Source organism: Orcinus orca, chromosome 11, assembly GCF_937001465.1.
Source record: "Orcinus orca chromosome 11, mOrcOrc1.1, whole genome shotgun sequence".
Lineage (NCBI taxonomy): Eukaryota > Metazoa > Chordata > Mammalia > Artiodactyla > Delphinidae > Orcinus > Orcinus orca.
In genome coordinates, this window is record NC_064569.1 from 3,759,758 (window position 1) to 3,772,509 (window position 12,752).

General features: G+C 54.5%; 1 protein-coding gene across 1 annotated transcript in view; it reads left to right on the top strand.

Annotated features, from left to right (window-relative positions):
• Positions 1 to 344: 344 nt before the first annotated feature.
• Positions 345 to 12,752, top strand: part of TSPAN9 (tetraspanin 9) — a 183,981-nt gene continuing 171,573 nt past the window's right edge. The window contains exons 1-2 of the mRNA XM_033404257.2: positions 345 to 437; positions 7,392 to 7,458. The gene's annotated coding sequence lies outside the window, so the exon portion shown is untranslated. The remainder of the gene's footprint in view (positions 438 to 7,391; positions 7,459 to 12,752) is intronic.

A 12,752-nucleotide genomic window follows, 5' to 3' on the forward strand; every position in this document is an offset into this window, starting at 1 on the left:
TCTGGCCCGGGACGCCCGCGCCCAGCACGGCCCTGTTCTGCCCGTGGGTCCCTCCAGCTCCAACGCTGGGGATCCGGCCAGGGGTTGCTGGAGGCCCCCGGCCCCAGTCCCCGTGCTCAGCCTCGCACACCCCTTCCGTACCCGCTGTCCCGCCCGCAGTGCCCACGCCAGCTCCCGGCTTTAGTCCCCGCCCGCACCCCTCGCGCGGCGGATCCGGCCCCCACGGCCTTCCAGTTCCCGGGCCGGCCCCGCCCCCTCGTCCGGCCCCGCCCCTCGTCCGGCCCCGCCCCCTCGTCCGGCCCCGCCCCCGCGGCCTCGCCCCGCCCCGCGGCCTCGCGGTCCAGGGTAGGCCCCGCCCCCTGTTTCCGCTGGCTGCTGCTGTGGCGGCGGCGACGCGCGAGCGCGAGAGAGCTGGACCCCGCATTCCTGGGAGCTCGGTGAGTGCGGCCCGGGGCGGGTGGGGCGGCGGGCCGCGAGCCGGAGGCTCGGGATCGTGCCGGGTTACGGGCCCCGGCCGGCTGGAGGCGGGCCCACAAGCCCCCGACCCGGTCCCCGGAGGGGCGAGCGGCCCGGGGCGCCCCTGGGAGGGGTGTCGGGGGGCGGCAGTGGGCGAGCTGAGGGAGGGGTGGGGTCAGCGCCCTGTGAGGGGGCGGGAGGCCCGAAGGGGACGGTGTGCGCGGCTCCCGGTAGCTAGGCGAAGAGGAGTCTGCAAGGGGAGAGGTTTCGAGGAAGACCTTTTGGAAATGCGGCTGCGGGAGTGGACGGCGGAATCCCAGGCGAAGGGATGGGGGTCTGTAGGATGCAGCAGAAAGGGGGAGCCCCGGAGCTGTCAAGGGTTTCTGACTGTGTGACCCAGTGGACCGGCTGGGGGAGGTCCATACAGCGCCCCCAGGCAGGGCCGGGGGCTCGGGCAGGGCTGGGATACTAACTGCAGCCCCCCGGCACCCCGACCACTCCTTGCGCCACCGCTGGCAGATCGGTACTCAGAGTGACAGGGCTTTGGCACGCCCCGAGGTCCGAGATGTAGTCCATCTGTGCGTCCAAGTTTGGGACTTTAAAAAACTTTGTTGTGGTTAAAAAAATGAAAAAGTCCAAACAAGAAACTGGCTTCTTACTGAGAGCAGTATTTGTACTCGTGTATTTCAGAACTGGAGTCTTGGATCGCCTGTTTTTGAAAAAGATACTGGTCCCTTCTCAACCTCTTTCCCAAATGCCTGTAGTGTCTGGCGAGGTTTGAAGCACTGGGGTAGTATGGGGTCCCCTGGGCTGGGTAGATCTTTTCTCCCCATCCCCCAAACAAGGATAAGACCGCAGCAGTTCACCTTTCTTTGGTTCCGAGAACCAAACTCACTATGTGAGGATGCCCTTCTGACAGGCAGCTGTCCCCTTCCCTGGGGTGACTCAGGTATCCTCTTCCAGGAAGCTTTCCTGGACTAGTGGAGAAAACTGAGGACTCATGCTCTGATCCCTGTATACCAGCCAGCTTCCCTCTCTTTACTGAAAATAGCCATAGAGAATGTTTTGTATGTATGTTCTGCTATAAAGATGTGCAGTCAGCTTGTCACCCTAAGTAATGGGAAGGGGAGGAGAGGTATTATGGACAATTTCAAATGATGGACTGGACAAATCATTTATATTTAGCTAAGGAATGCAGCCAGGGAGGCAGAGGTTCACACTGGCTTCCTACCCTCCGCCTGGTCCTGGCAGGGCTGTTGCAGCTGAGCTGTGGGTTGTGGGGTGAGGGAAGGAAGAGGGTTGAGGTGGGTAAAACTTGAAGGGTAATTCAGTCCTACACTCACTCATTGAAGACTTGCTGTGTGCAAGGCCTGGAACGGCTGAGAGTGGACCAGAATGGAGAGGGAGTTTTTTTTGGTCTGACTTATTCAGATTTTAATCTTTCAATCTATAAAGTGATAGTTAATATGAATAACAGTAACTAGTGTTTATAAAGTAATTTGTAGGGGATCTCCCGGTGGTCCAGTGGTTATGACTCTGTGCTTTCATTGCTGAGGGCGTGGGTTGGATCCCTGGAGGGGGAACTAAGGTCCCACAAGCTGTGCTGTGCAGCCAAAGAGAATAAATAAATAAAGTAATTTGTAGTTGGCCAAGTGCTTTCTCTGCACATTAGCTGTATATAATTTTCTTTGATTCACACATAATGTTGTAACGCATGTGTTATTTTTAATTGTCTCCGTATAGTTTAGGAGAGTGAGGCTAAGAAAGAATAAATGACTTCCCTGAGGTCACAGAACTCGTAAGTGGAAGAAGCAGAACTTGGGCTTCCCTGGTGGCGCAGTGGTTGGGAGTCCGCCTGCCGATGCAGGGGACACGGGTTCGTGTCCCGGTCAGGGAGGATCCCACATGCTGTGGAGCGGCTGGGCCCGTGAGTCATGGCTGCTGAGCCTGCGCGTCCGGAGCCTGTGCTCCACGACGGGAGAGGCCACAGCAGTGAGAGGCCCACGTACCGCAAAAAAAAGAAGCAGAACTTGAACCCATGGCTTCTGACCTCTTATGCTGTGTTTTCTACTACGCCCAGCTGCCTCTGCCATTCTTTACTGCTGAGCCTGGGAGACCTAGGCTCCGAACTTAGTCCTAACATCACCTAACCCTGGGCAAGTTACCTCCCCTCACCAGCTCTCTGTTTTGGAGGGTTATTGGGTTATAATATTTCTAGGAGATTCCCTGGTGGCACAGTGGTTGAGAGTCCGCCTGCCGATGCAGGGGACGCGGGTTCGTGCCCTGGTCTGGGAAGATCCCACATGCCGCGGAGCGGCTGGGCCCGTGAGACATGGCCGCTGAGCCTGCGCGTCCAGAGCCTGTGCTCCGCAACGGGAGAGGCCACAACGGTGAGAGGCCTGCGTACCGCAAAAAAAAAAAAAAAATTTCTAGAGTCTCTTTCAGCATTGGATATCTTAACAGTGTACAATGCTATCAGCAGCCAATCAGTCAGTTAATAAGTGTGCTTTATTTATTTGTTATTTTTTAAAAATAAATTTATCTATTTATTTATTTTTTGCTGCATTAGGTCTGTTACTGTGCGTGGGCTTTTCTCTAGTTGCGGCGGGCGGGGGCTACTCTTCATTGTGGGGCGCGGGCTTCTCACTGTGGTGGCTTCTCGTTGCAGAGCATGGACTCTAGGTGCACAGGTTTCAGTAGTTGTGGCACGCGGGCTCAGTAGTTGTGGCTCATGGACTCTAGAGCGCAGGCTCAGTAGTTGTGGTGCATGGGCTTAGTTGCTCTGCGGCATATGGGATCTTCCCGGACCAGGGCTCGAACCCGTGTCCCCTGCATTGGCAGGTGGATTCTTAACCACTGCGCCACAGGGAATTCCTATTTGTTATTTTTAATTGTGGCAAAGAAACACATGACACAAATGACCATCGTAACCATTTTTAAATGTACAGTTCCGTTGCATGAAGTATATTCACATTGTTCTGCAACAGATCTCCAGAATTTTTTCGTCTGCGAAACTGAAACTGTACACCCATTAAACAACTCCCCATTTCCCCCTCCCCCCAGCCCCTGGCAACCTCCATTCTACTTAGTGTGCTTTATTAAGCTCCTACTATGTCCTTAATTAATGTTGCCCTTGAGGAGTGAGTAAGGCGAGTCTGGGTGGCTGACCAGAGTGCCAGTCGTCATCTCTGTGAATGTAACTCCGGCACGGGCCCTCTAGCACCGGCCGTATTGTTCAGTAAAAGAGTGAGCAGGTGAGACTAGGCAGTGGTCATGAGTTGCAAACAGCAGGATGCTTTCCTTTAGATTCTGATCTCACCATTTATTAGACGATGGCTTTGGTTAAGTTACTTAACTTCTCTACATCTCAATTTCCCAAACTGTAAAATGTACATATTGTGGTACATACTTTATAGAGAGATAAGGATTAAATTGGTTAGTATATGCAAGAAACTAACCACGGATTTTAGAAGATAATAAATGCTAATTAAAGTTTTTATTACTTAAAAAAAAAAAAAAGAGTGAGCAGCTGAGGCCTGGGCAAGGGCCTTCACCTCTTTGAGCTTTCGCTTCCTGCTTGCAAAACAAGGATAACAATACCGCGCTCTCAAGGCTGTTGGAAGGAGCAGTGAGATAATGTATGTGAAGCACGTAGCTAGGGCCTCAGACACAGCAGGTGTTCAGTCAACGGTGCCTGTTATTTATAACCTAGCTGAGGAGGCTAGACTAACAAGAGAGGATAGGACTTCTTCTACCATCAAGGCCCAGGCCTGCTGCGGTGGGCATCCCACGGACTGAGGGAATGGATCTCATCCAGGTGCCTTAGCCTGGCACTGCACATCCTCCCTACCCATCCCGGCCGGCCTGTCTAGCCTTACCTCCCACTCCCCTTCCCCCAGGGACCCCCGATGCCGGCCAGACTCATCTCCGAGCATGCTTCGCTCGTTCCTTCCTTGTCCCTTAGTTCATACTGTTCCACCTTCCTGAAATGCTCCTCCCCACTCCCTCCTTCCCCTCTTTTGAAGATCCTACTCATGTCTGAGCTCCTTCTTGGAGCCTTCCCTGGCCACCCATCCCCAAAGAACCTCCTTTTCCTTGGAACCCCTTTGGCATTTTATGTCTTCATCTCTCCTGGCTTTTCTACACTGCCTGGGGTCCAGATCCTTTAGTATGTATATCTTAGTACAAGAGTCTGCGCTGAGTTCTGATGATGCAAAAATGAAAATGGTGAATGTCCTTGTCTTCATGGGGCATAAAACGCAGTAAAGGGTTAAGAAAGGGCTTCAAAAAATGACAATTCAGGGACTTCCCTGGTGGTCCACTGGTTAAGAATCTGCGCTTCCACTGCAAGGCACACGGGTTTGATCCCTGGTCAGGGAACTAAGATCCCACATGCCACGTGGTGTGGCCCCACCCCCCCCAAAAAAAGACAATTAAAAATATAAGGTGAATAGCTTATGAGAGTAGAATGTGGTTTCAAACAGGGGGATAAATCACCCTGATGCTAGAGGACCACCTCGTGTAGCAGGTGGTGTTGGATGCGAATTTTGAAGTGTGGCTTGCATTTCTACAGAAGGGAAGAAAGGTCAGCCTGAGGAATGGCATTAAGAAAGTGCTGGGGTTTGGAATAGCTCAGTCGGGCCAATGAGTGGGTTGTGTGGGAGGAACCAGAGAGACAAAAGGCTGGACAGGTAGACAGTGACCATATTATGGGTGGCTTCAAATGTCCAGCCAAGGAATTTCCTCCATCCATGCATTGAAATTAAGTGTCTCCCATGCGCTGCCTGCTGGTGCTGGGGGGACTGCAGTTAACCTTGGGGGGCCTGGGAACCTTGCCGGTTTTTGAGTAGGGGTCGCAGAAGCAGGGCTAGGCCTATGGAGGGCGAGTATGGGGTCTGTGAAGAGAGGAAATCATGGTGGGGAGAGTGGCTGGGCAGCTGTGAGGAACAAACCTGAGACATTTTGGAAGTAGGATTGAGACCATCAATGGATTGACGGGATGGGGTGGAGAGGAAACGATGCAGGGGGACTGGAGGGGATTCTGGGCTGGGTGATGGTGAGGATGCAGGGCCATTCGCTCTTTTCAGGGCGGCATCATCGCTCCTCCAACTAGATTGGAAGCCCCTCAGGGCATAGATTCTCTTTGCCCCTGTGTTCTCCTCGGCCCCTCACTCACCTCCGAGGAGCACAGAATAGGCTCAGCGTGGACCTGGATGTTCTCAAGAAACACATCTTTTTTTTTTTTTTTAATTGACAATTTATTTTATTTTTAAAATTTATTTATTTTATTTATTTATTTTTGGCTGTGTTGGGTCTTTGTTGCTGCACGGGCTTCTCATTGTGGTGGCTTCTCTTGTTGTGGAGCACGGGCTCTAGGCGCGCGGGCTTCAGTAGTTGTGGCACGTGAGCTCAGTCGTTGTGGCACGTGAGCTCAGTCGTTGTGGCTCGTGGGCTCTAGAGTGCAGGCTCAGTAGCTGCGGTACACGGGCTTAGTTGCTCCGCAGCATGTGGGATCTTCCCAGACCAGGGCTCGAGCCTGTGTCCCCTGCATTGGCAGGCGGATTCTCAACCACTGCGCCACCAGGGAAGCCCGCAAGAAACGCATCTTGTCATGGGGACGTAACATACAGCGTGGTGACTGGAGTTAACAATCAGACTGTGTTATAAATTGAAAGTTGCTGAGGCCTTCCCCGGTGGCGCAGTGGTTAAGAATCTACCTGCCAATGCAGGGGACACGGGTTCGAGCCCTGGTCCGGGAAGATCCCGCATGCAGTGGAACAACTAAGCCCGTGAGCCACAACTACTGACCCTGCGCTCTAGAGCCTGCGAGCCACAACTACTGAAGCCTGCGTGCCTAGAGCCTGTGCTCTGTGACAAGAGAAGACACCGCAATGAGAAGCTGGCGCACTGCGATGAAGAGCAGCCCCCGCTCGCTGCAACTAGAGGAAGCCCGTGCACAGCAACAAAGACCCAATGCAGCCCAAAATAAATATATTAAAAAAAAAAGTTGCTGAGATAGTCAGATTGTAAGAGTTCTCATCACAAGAAAGACATTTTGTAACTGTGTGGTGATGGATGTTAACTAGACTTGTGATCATTTTGCAATATGTACAAATATCCAATCCTTATGTTGAAACGAATATGTGATATGCCAGTTATATCATAATTTAAAAAGTGCCCATTTGCCCCCCCCCAAAAAAAACACAACTGAATCTTGCACCTTCTAGAATCCCAAGTTTGCATCCACGGCAGTATTTGTACACTGGCCTGGCTGTCTCTGGAGTCATGTTTCCGCAGAGAGCCAAATGTTTCCTGTATATATCTTCGCACCCCAAATTAACTACCCTTTCAACTTCTGCTACAATTTTATCTCTCACTTGATGGCCATTTCCCACCAAGTTTTTATTGCTCCTCAAGAGTAACTTTAGATGTGGCAGAGATGGAAACAAGAAAGTTGTCTATTCCCTTACCTCAGCCTCAGTTGTCTATTCCTTTGATTTGTGTGAATCAAACTCACATCTCAGTAAAGTTACACACTTTTCAATATCTTGAAACTTTGTCTCACTTGTGAGTGGTCAAAATTACAAATGTTAAATCCCTGGATGCCAAGGGTCTACCCCAGAGATGGCAAATACCTGGCACGGATACACTTACTGTTAGAATGACCCGTAGCAGACATCACTAGTCGATCATGGCTGTCTTTCCCATCGAGTCAGGGCTTGGTCTCTGTCATCATGCTTTAGCAGCCACCACCAGCTGAGTGGACTGCACAGCAGCTGGAATCCATTTGCCCTTTCTGGCCTTCTCCAGCTGTTGAATGATTGGGTTCTCGATGGGAGACTGCAGCCCGAAGAGTGGCCATTGCTGGACAGAATTCACCCTGGAGTGGCTTCACAGCAAAATGATTACCTAATGTTTCATTTATTTTCCTGCAGGAATATCCTGGGATCTTCTCTGATCTGTCAGCAGCCAAGGTGTTCGCAGGAAATTCAAGGAAAACAGGTCAGTGCTGGTCTGGGTCCTCTGTGTGCTGGGACCTCTGAAAGTCTACGTGTTATAAACTGTCTAAAGCCAGAGTCTCTCTTGCCCTTTCACTGTGGCTTGGGGAGGGAGGATAGAGTGGGATGTTGACATCTTCTAGCTGTCTCTCTGCCCCAGCTCTCGACGTTGAATTGATGAGCTCCTTAAATGGGGCTTTGGGAGCCGGGAGAGAATTCCCTCCTCCCCACTGTTTCTGAATGGTGGCCGGCAGTATTCTTAATTTCTTTCTTGACCACCCTTATTGTAGGGAGGGAGCCTAGGGAAGCAGGAGAGGCCTGTAACTTCCTGCTTCCTGTCTCCTCCCACCAGCCGGCCAGAAAAGAATCTGTGGGAATCAGACCAATCCCACCTGTGTGTGTTCCTCTATCCTGGCTGCTGCAGGAATGCCCCTGGCCCTCCGGTGGTGGGCACCTGCTGCCAGGATGCTCAGTGGGGGTCCCCGTCTCTGCTCCTGCAGGCTCCAGGGGTCTTGCTGGTAGCTTCATCGTTCCTAGCACCTGTGCGTCGAGGCCCCTGTGGAGCTGGAGCTGGGCAGGAGCTACCCAGGTCGGTGGTGTGGATGGTGCCAATTCAGGTTCCGGGGGTGCTGCGTACAGACCTGGGTCTTTTTAAATTTATTTATTTATTTTTGGCTGTGTTGGGTCTTCGTTTCTGTGCGAGGGCTTTCTCCAGTTGCGGCGAGCAGGGGCCACTCTTCACCGCGGTGTGCGGACCTCTCACTGTCACGGCTCCCGTTGTGGAGCACGGGCTCTAGAGCACAGGCTCAGTAGTTGCGGCTCATGGGCCCAGTTGCTCCGCGGCAAGTGGGATCTTCCCAGACCAGGGCTCGAACCCCTGTCCCCTGCATTGGCAGGCAGATTCTTAACCACTGCACCACCAGGGAAGCCCAGACCTGGGTCTTTTAATGTTTTAATTGATGTGTGTATTATCCTGTGGCTTCCTCCTGGGGGGTGATCTGTAAACCTCTTACCTTCCAAGAACCCAGCTGCGTGGTGGTGGGGTGGTGTGGTGAGAAGGAGGGTGCTGGCTGGTAGCTTTTCTTGCCGAAAGATTCCCTCCTCTTTGAGTCCCAGCGGAGATTAATTGGAGTCCCGGGAGTGGCTGCGGACCTGTGGCTGGCCTGCCCGTGCCTTGCACAGGATACTCATGCCGGGATTCATATTTGTCATTGTCATCATTGGCCACAGTTTCAGACTCTTTACATATGTCCACAACTAATTTAATTTAAATCGTATTAAATCTTAATTTAACTCTCATTTAGCTTTCATGAGAGTCCTGTGAGGTAGCTATCATTTCCCCCCGTTTCACAGTGACAGCGGCTGAGGTGGAGTGCAGGTCAGAGACTTGCCTAAGACCACGTCTTTAGTGCCAGGAGAGCAGCGGCTCACACCCAGGCCATCTGATTCCCACTGCCCCTGCCCTTCGCAGCAGACCTGCGGCAAGGAATCTGCTTCCCATCCCTCCTGGAGTCTGGAGTCTGTTGCAGCTGGGATGCAGGGCTCCCATTTTAAGTCTTCCCCCCTCCCCCCGGGGCTTGGGGGGTGTCTGCTTTCAATCTTGCTGCCCTGGGATTTGGGGCACCGCCTACGGGAGGACTGGCTGTGCAGCCAGGCGCGAGGCCAGGACGAGGGAAACCAGTCTGCTGAGAATCAGGTGGCAGGGAGGAGGGACTTGAGGACAAGTGGGTGAGGGTCCTCGCGGCTCATGGCACGTCCCACCCCGTCACAGAGACCCACGGGGCCCGCCCTGGGGGGCCTCAAGGGAGGAGACAGATGGGCCTGCGTCACCAGCCCTTGCTAGCCAGACGACTGTCCTCCTGTGTGTCTGTTTGAAGGCGAAGTGAGGGAGACCTGCGTGAAGGCCTTTCCGGACAGGAAGTTTATCCTCTCCGAAGGCCTTGGCCTTCACAGCCTTTGGTTTGGCCGTTTCTTGTCCTGCGCTTGCGCCTGTGGGATGGTGACCAGCTCCCGGCGGAGCTTCTCGTCCCACCTCTCCTGGTTAGGTCCCCTGTGACGGGCTGGTTGGTTCTTCAGGCCGGTCTTCTCCCCGCCTTCGCTCAGATGCCTTCTCGCGCTGGTGAACGTGGTTTCTGAGTGGACGAAGGCCTGCCTGGGTCTCCGCTTCCAGTCTGGGGACCTCCCCACCGCCCTCCTCTCACAAGAACCTCCTCTGCCCCTGGTCTCGAGGTGCACGGAGGAGGGAGGGGTGAGGTTCATGAGTGAACAGGTGATCTGGGTCCTGATGGAAGCCGGGCGGGGGGGCGGAGATTGTCCACAGAGATGCGCGCCGGTCTGGTTAGCGGCAGGGTCTCTGCCGCCCCTTTCATTTTGCCTGCCTCCTGCCCCAGCCCCACGCCCTTGGGAGTGAGAGGCCCCATCGCTGGACCCGAGCCCAACGAGTTCATAATTTCAGCTTCCGTCAGAGCCCCAGCCTGGTGAAATGAGAATATCTGCCTGGTGGAGGCCAGCTTCCACCCGCCCTCCCCTCGAACCAAAAAACACAACCCAAACTCAGCCCGCAGTGGCCGGGCTCCCGGAAGGTGCGGCCGGAAAGAACACGTCTGGGGGGGCTCACCGGTCAGCGTGGCACTTTGGGCCCCACTCGGCAGCCACGTGTAGATGGTTTTTGAGTGTCTGTTGTTTAATACTACCTGTGCTTTTGAGTTTACCACCCGCTCCCCACTCTGCCTTCCTCCCCACTCCCCTTCCAGTGCCTGGAAATTTATTGCACTTTGAATACTTGCTTACTTTCCAAGAGCCTCGTGATCATTTCTACACCCAGCGTCAGCATTTGTTAAAATATCTGACCTTGTGCTGGAAACAGGAAAGGATGGGGGTGGTGGACCATCCAGGGCGCCTGGAGAGTCAGGCAGCTCAGCCAGTCTCCTGGAACCTCCCGCTTGTTGGGGAGGCTTGGCTGTCACTGCAGGAAGGCCGAGGGTCCCTCAGCCTCCTGTGTAGGATCTTGGCATGTTCCTGGCCTTGGCCTTGGCAGCTCAGGGCCGCTGCCAACCCTCACAGCACCTTTGTGCGGAGTCCAAAAATGCCCTTCCTCAGGTGAACAAGAAAAATTAGAGCGAGCAAATTATTGTAAAGCCTGAACAACGTGCCACTCTGCCTGGGCCGGCCTTCTAGAGCCCTGGCGGGCGGCGGCCCAGTACCTGTGCTGCATCCCAGCACATCCTGTGCTCCTCTCACCCCCAGGGAGGAAAGGGTGTCAGATTCAGAGTCAGGGAGAGGGCCAGGGGTAGGAACAGGCCTCTGAGAACAGTGGACGGACAGATGAGGGGAGCGGTCTCGGGGATGCTCAGCGCAAGGTTGGGACAGGGTGTGGCCATGCACTAGTGCGCATGTGTGGCGGTGAGTGTGTGTGTGCTTGTCCTAGCAAGTTTGTGTGTGGGGCAGTTCTCCCACATTGTTGTCTCAGCTAAGAGGCCCACCTGAGCCCTTTCAACGGGTCAGTATATACCTGTGTCGTGAATGCCCCCTCCTTGGAGGGGAGTGTGAAACGAACACAGCACCTGGCCGCCTGCCCCAGTGCGGAGGCTGAGGCTTCGGCCCCATGCTCTCCAGCAAGCCCGGGGGCGTGCGGGGCAGAGGGGGTACATCCTGCCCCAGCGAGTCCCCACCCTGTAGAAGGGCTCAGAGGAGCAGCGTGCGGCTGGGTGGGAGTGGGGGGCTGGGCATGCGTAGAATGACACATGTTGCTTTAGCGAAAGTGAGGTGAGGTCTGGGCTTGCCATTTTCCACTCGTCCCATCCTGGAAGATTCTAAACAGCTTTGTTTACAGTCCGGACACGCAGATGGCAGAGTCCTGCGTGAGGAAGAGCGTTGGGTCCCCCAGGAAGGCAGGTCGGTTTGAAGCCAGAGTTCAGCTCTGCAGCACGTGGGGCCGGAGCGGGGGGAGGGGAATCTCTCGGAGCATCCCCAGGCCAGAGTCACTCTGCATTAGCGGCCATGGCAAAGGGGCTCCCAATGCTTGCCGCTGAGATGGGCCGGGTGGGGAGGAAGTGCCGGTCCAGGGCCACCCCCCACCGTGCAGGCTGTGGACAGCAGAGAGGGAGTCGGGGTGGAACCACCGTCTGGGCTCTGCCCCCCGCCTACTGCAGACTGAGAAGCTGGAGCTGGCGGTGGCTGGCTGGCCTGTGTCCGTGAATGTCTTCTATGAGGGGCAGTCATTCCCCACAGTGCAGGGAGACTAATACAGGACACTGGCCCATCAAGGACAGGGTTGGGTGGACCGCTCTCTGAGGACCGGCGGAGGAGCGCAGGGGAGATGGGGCTGGGCCTTGAGGGACGGGGATGCAGGGGTGGATGGCAATCTGGGCGTGGCCTGGTGATTGGGCTGGAAGGGGGAGGAACAAGCTGTCAAGGTGGGGCCTCTTCACCTGGGGTACCTGAAATGTCCCCCAGAGGAGACTGACCTCAGCAGACTAGCAGTGGGGAGCTGGTGTTGGTCCCCGGACAGGGGAATGACAGGATGAAAACAGATTTTTCGGAAAAATAAGCTTGTCACGGAATCCAATTTTTTTTTTGTGTGTGTGTGTGTGTTACGCGGGCCTCTCACTGTTGTGGCCTCTCCCGTTGCGGAGCACAGGCTCCGGACGCGCAGGCTCAGCGGCCATGGCTCACGGGCCCAGCCGCTCCGCGGCATGTGGGATCTTCCCGGACCGGGGCACGAACCCGTGTCCCCTGCATCGACAGGCGGACTCTCAACCACTGTACCACCAGGGAAGCCCCAAGGTGAATTTTTTTAAAGTGCTTTTATTTTGTTGTTGTTGCAAAAATAATACAAACTCCTTATAACCGTCAAGTGTTCCCGAACTGGTAGAAAAGGAGAGCCTCCTGTAATCCTGCCCCTCAGGGACAATCGCTGTTAGCACTTTGACTTATATTCCTTGTGGGTATTTTAATGATAGACTAGTATCCAGCTGTCTACCTATTATCTTATCCATTTCCGTAAATAGCATTGTGTTACGCTAACTGGAAACTTCTTCCATCCTCCCGCAGCCGTGCCCATAGCACTGGGCGGGGCTCAGCTGGTCCCATCACCTGAGCTTGTGAACGCGGTGGCAGCCACCTGGTGGCTCTGCAGGGCCTGGATGGTCCAGGAGCCCCTTGGGCACGTGTTGGGCTGGTGTTGGCTCTTGGCTGGGCCTCTCTTCCCCACGTGATTTCTCATTCTCAAGGGAACTGGCCTTTTAAGTGAAAACAGAATCTCCAAGACCCCTTGAGATGCAGGCTCTGAGGTCTCAC